We start from the raw sequence: 5,495 nt of genomic DNA, 5'->3' as shown, positions 1-5,495 counted from the left end.
CTCCTCCTCCTCCTCCTCCTCCTCCTTCTTCTTCTTCTGGCAGTCCATGGTAGCTTCAACTTTCTTCTCCAGCACAATAATTCAGTTGCATCAATTATTCCTACTTCATTATTCATTGTCTAGCTTTCACTTGCATGAGTTGACTGAAAATATCGTGACTTTTTAATGATATACCACAGTTTGTTTACTCACTCATTTGTTTGTGTTGTCTCTTCCTTTTGACTTTTGTGACTATGTGTGAACATTCATGCACAAGTATTTGTTTGAGTATCCACAGCATGGATACTACTTTACACTCCCATTAGCAATGTACAAGAATTCCAATTTCTCCATGTCAATACTAACACTTGTAATTATCTGGTTTGGTTTTGTTTGTTTATATTGATCTTGTTGTTGTTGTCAGGTGCCATTGAGTCGGAACCGACTCATAGCGACCCTTGCACAGCAGAACGAAACAATGTCCGATCCTGGGCCAACCTTACTACCGCTGCCACACTGATGCCACCTGGCTGATCCATCTCGTTGGGGGTCTTCCTCTTTTTCTCTGACCCTCCCTCCACCTTACCCAGTATGACATCCTTCTCCAGCGACTGTTCTCTCCGGACAATGTGTCCAAAGTAGGAGAGACGAAGCTTAGCCATCTTGGCCTCCAAGGAGCACTCTGGTTGTACTTCTTCCAAAACAGATCTATTGGTTCTTTTGGCAGTCCATGGCACTTTCAGTATTCTCCTCCAACACCACAACTCAAAGGCATCAATTCTTCTACGATCTTCCATATTTACTGTCCAGCTTTCGCATCCATATGAGGTTATTGAAAATACCATGGCTTGGGTCAGGTGCACCTTAGTCCTCAAGCTGATATCTCTGCTCTTCAGTACTTTAAAAAGTTCCTGTGCAGCAGATTTGCCCAATGCAATACGTCGTCTGATCTCTTGACCGCTGCTTCTGCAAGTGTTGACAGTTGATCCAAGAAGAATGAAGTCCTTGACAACTTCAATCTCTTCTCCATTGATAAGAATGATTTTATTGGTCCAGTGGTGATGATTTTTGTTTTCTTAACATTGAGATGTAATCCATATTGAAGGTTGTGCTCTGTGATCTTCATAAGTATATGTTTCAAGTCCTCTTCACTTTCAGCAAGCAAGGTTGTATCATCAGCATATTGCAGGTTGTTAATAAGTCTTCCACCAATCCTGATGCTACGTTTTTCTTCATAGATCCCAGCTTCTCGTATTATTTGTTCAGTATACAAATTGAACAAGCATGGTGAAAGAACACAACCCTGTCACACACCTTTCCCAATTTTAAAACATTCAGTGTTCCCATGCTCTGTTTGAACAACTGCCACCTGGTCCAGGTACAGATTTCTCAGAAGTACAATTAAGTGTTCTGGAATACTCATACTTCTCAGTGTTGATCTTAGTGAGTGTGAAGTGGTATCTCATCGTGGTTTAGATTTTTACATGAGCCGGTAGGATAGTCAATGGACTAAAAGGTCGGTTTGAACTGCAAACTTGGCAGTTTAAACTCACCAGCCTCTCCTTGGAAACTTTATACAGAGTTGCTATGAGTCATAACCAATTTGAAGGCACTTAACAACAACAATAATGATTAATAATGATGACTATCTTTTAATGTGCTTTCTGGCCATTGATACATATTCGTTGAAGAAGTGTCTATCCAGACCATTTGCTGGGCCATTTTTAAAGTTTCTGCTAATGTCATGTGTAATTCTACTATCGGGAACACCTGAAACCTCCATCAGAATGCAATGTGGTATGGTGGAGAAATCCTGAGACTGAGTTTTAAAGCTCTAGTACATTCTTTTTTGTTATTGTTTTTCTATATTCTTTCCATATTTTTCCTTTCCTTTTTTTTTTAACTTTTTATTGTGAATTGGGTGAAAGTTGACAGACAAGATCATCAGCTCTACAGCCAGCAAACCATACACCTTGTTTAATCTCAATGATTACCGTCCTTTTCCTGCAACAGCATTTATTCTACTTTCTTTCTGTGGCTCCCAGTTTACAGCTTAAATTTCACAAACAAACATGTTAAAAATATTTGATGTACACTTACAAAACAATATATATATATATATTCCTTTAAATGTTCAGCAGGCACCTCCTGTCCACAGGCACACAGTCACCACTTTTCTAGGTAGGGATCTCAACGCTCAACTCATGCTGTTCCTTCTTGATGGTACTGGGATTGTCTGTTCCAGAAATGAAAGATTAACTAACCCCCTCCTTTAGTTACACATATTCTACAATTACATTTGTAAAAATCACAATTACTCCTGCTAACAATTATTCACAAGTGAGTCATAAAATCCTATCACCTTCATCCCCTTTCACCATATCCTTCTGGGAAAGAAGAAAACTATTCAGTAGGGATTCTACATTACTCCCTCATTCTGCAACTAAGCACAAACATGAAAGCTTGTAAGCCAGCTACTTTGTGCCATTGTAGCCCACTCCCATTTTTGATAGCCACTGTCTAAATTTCTCATCCCTATCAATACAGGACACTGAGGTAACAAAGTTGTTCCCTGATATAAAGAATCCTCCCATTCCAGGAGGATTCCCATTTTGAGTCACTGCATTCATAGGCAAAAGTTTAGTTCGTCAAATTGTAGCAATTTGCACTTGTTCTCAGTATCAAACATCTTTCTCTTTCTCCGTTCAAATGCTGGTCAACTAGCCTTCCAAACTAAGTTAAATTTGTACTAGCTGCAAGTCTGGTGTTTACGCACACCTCCATGCAATTCAAACCAGCTTACCACTTGACTCACAGCTCTAGCCCCTAGGGACTAGGTCAGTGCAATGGGCTCAGCAGTTCACACATCTTCCTAAACTTCAGACCAGCTAGCCCTTCCTCTTCTCTCTCTCAACTTGAGGTCAATGGGTGCCAAGGAAACATGGTCAAACTCAGCCTATGTCTTCATTACTGCATTTCCCCCACTTCCACTCACAAGTAGACTTAGGGGGCCAACCAGCAAGCATACTATACTGCTCATGTGTTCCATCTGAATTTCAGTTCTAGAAGGAAACTTTTCCTGATGGGGTGACTTTTCTTTCCTTGATGCTTTAAAATCAAACAGCTTGTTGATATTGGAACAGCCAAACATTCTGCTTTTTTCTACAGGTTTTTTTTTTTTTTTTTTTTTTCAGTAAGACTCTTCTGTTCTCACAGCAGTTCTGATATGGTCTGCATGTAACTTTCAAGTGGGCATTTACTCAGAAGGCTCTGGGTGGGGCTCAGGATTCCACGTAAGCCCCCACACGCTACAAAGGCTTAACAAGAAGCCTATAATACCTAGGAAAATTATGTTCGCCCTTTTAGCAAATCCAAACAATTATAGATTAAAGGCAGGCTTACAAGCTTTCTGTCAACACAATTCCCAATATTCATTTTTTCCCCTTGTTTAGACATTTTATTTGTTCAGTGATGGTTAATGATTCTGAGAAGGATTATGGAAAAGTCCTCCACCTTCTGGAGAACCACCAGCCCCATCTGATCCACCTCTATGCTAACAACACAGCTGGTTCAGGGAGTGTCCCAACCTAATAAGATCAAAGGAAATTCCAGGAGCTCTGAGGCAGGCTCAGGGGTGGCAGGCACCAGGGAAAGATGCCAAGCACTTGGTAGACCACTAGGTTCTCTGCTTTCCTTTTCCAAACCCACAATTTCCTCTTGGGGAGAAGCTGTCAGCCTAGTTCAGGCTTCGGATTCCAGTCAGAGGCCCAGCTGCTGGACTAACTCCTGGAAAAGTTGGAAACCAATGTTTTTCCAATTTGAAGGGCTGTGTGGCATACACTTTTTCTGTGAGTTATATGGAAACCAGATTGTTCAAAATCAGCTACCCAAAGAAGAAGGAAGAGCTGGACTCCTTGCTGCTATTCTACTCTGTTAACACACAGGCTGCCAGATAGGTGAATCCCAGATTCTGGGCAGGGTGAGTTGCTCCTTAGGAGCTGTGCGCCTCAGGAGTCCCCAACCTGCTATGTCAGTGTCCTGGGAGCTCGATGGTGAATGGAGCAAACTGAAGAGATAGCAGATGAGTCAGGATGATGGAATGGGTGAGGCAGCTGCCAGGCTGGCTAGCTAATGTTCCCCCTCTGCAGCGATTTACAGGAGACAGTCCCAGCTTGGTCATGAAGTTGGTTTGCTTCCACTTTGCGATGCACTCCTCAGAAATTTTAAAGTCAGCCTGCAACTTCTCAAAGACATTCTTCTTAGGCTTGAGCTCTTCATCTGGTTGGCCCTTCTCATAGCCCTTCACAAACACTCATTCTCCAGGAGCAGAGTCTGCAAGAGGGTCCAGAGGTTCAACCTTGCAGCTTACATGCCTTGGGACTTGCAGAATCATGCCTTGGGACTTGACTCCTCTCATCTTCTGGGGTTTCAGATTACACAGCACCACCACCAGTCTGTCCTGTAGTTTCTCCTTGGGCACAAACTGCACCAGGCTGCTCACCACAGTCCATGGTTCAGCTTCCCCCAAGTCGATCTTCTCCACGTACAAGCTGTCTGCATCTGGGTGCTTCACCACACTAATGATTTTCCCCACGCGGATATCAAGCCGGGATGGGATGACCTCTTCTGGTTCTGAATTCCTGGCAGGGCCTTTGGCAACTGGCTTCTGCTTTGAGGGATCTGGATAGGCAGCACTGGCGAGTTTCTTCAGTGCAGGGATATTAAACTTATCCCGGATGGGATCCAGCAACTTGTTCAAGGTGACGTCAACAGAATTTTTTAGGTCTCCGGGCTGGACAACCTCACTAGCAAAGTCTTTCCCCAAGTCCAAGTAAGCAGTGTAGGTTTTGTTTCCACCCCATTTCTCATCTCGAAGGATTACCAATTCAGATTTGAGGGGAAAGAGGACATGCTTGATTAAGGATAGAACCCCATTGTTCTCCACATTCCCTGGCTCACAGAAGGCCTTTTTCTCCACATCTTCCTTCCGATCAAGCAGATCAATCTTATACTCTTCTGAAGAGCTCATTTTGCTGCTAGTTAACCCTGGGACCATAAGTTTCATCAAATGGACTCATTTTGTGTCGGGGACCCGCCTCGACATAGGGGTGCGGTTCACGAGGATTTGGTTCACGAGGAGGGGAGAACCAGCAGCGATAGGGAGAGCGAAAGAATACACAGACAAACAGAAGAAGGGAGACAATGAGGCACCCCAAAGCCAGGGTGGATCCATCACTGGTGGGCATGCTTGGGACTAAAGGCATCATGGCCTCTGCAGGCAGCAACTCACTGCCCTGCAATCTTTACTGCATGCCTTCCAACCCGTAATGCACACCTGGGTATGCTCGGGCCTCTGCTTTATTCAGGGGAGGAGCTTCACACCAAGCTGGGAGGGACCAAGGCAAGGTACAGCTAACATCAGTACTTTTCCAGACATTCAGGTAATTTTACATCATACTTCGCTGGTTTGAATCCCAGGCCAGCAACTTGGTTTCTCAGGCCCAATTAACATATCT

General features: G+C 43.5%; 1 pseudogene; it reads right to left on the bottom strand.

Moving 5' to 3' along the window:
- Positions 1-4,103: 4,103 nt before the first annotated feature.
- Positions 4,104-5,495, bottom strand: part of LOC102840406 — a 2,540-nt pseudogene continuing 1,148 nt past the window's right edge.

This window comes from Chrysochloris asiatica, unplaced genomic scaffold (assembly GCF_000296735.1).
Source record: "Chrysochloris asiatica unplaced genomic scaffold, ChrAsi1.0 scaffold00255, whole genome shotgun sequence".
NCBI classification, from domain to species: domain Eukaryota; kingdom Metazoa; phylum Chordata; class Mammalia; order Afrosoricida; family Chrysochloridae; genus Chrysochloris; species Chrysochloris asiatica.
The sequence above is the reverse complement of the archived record's forward strand: the minus strand, read 5'-3'. Positions and strand labels throughout refer to the sequence as shown.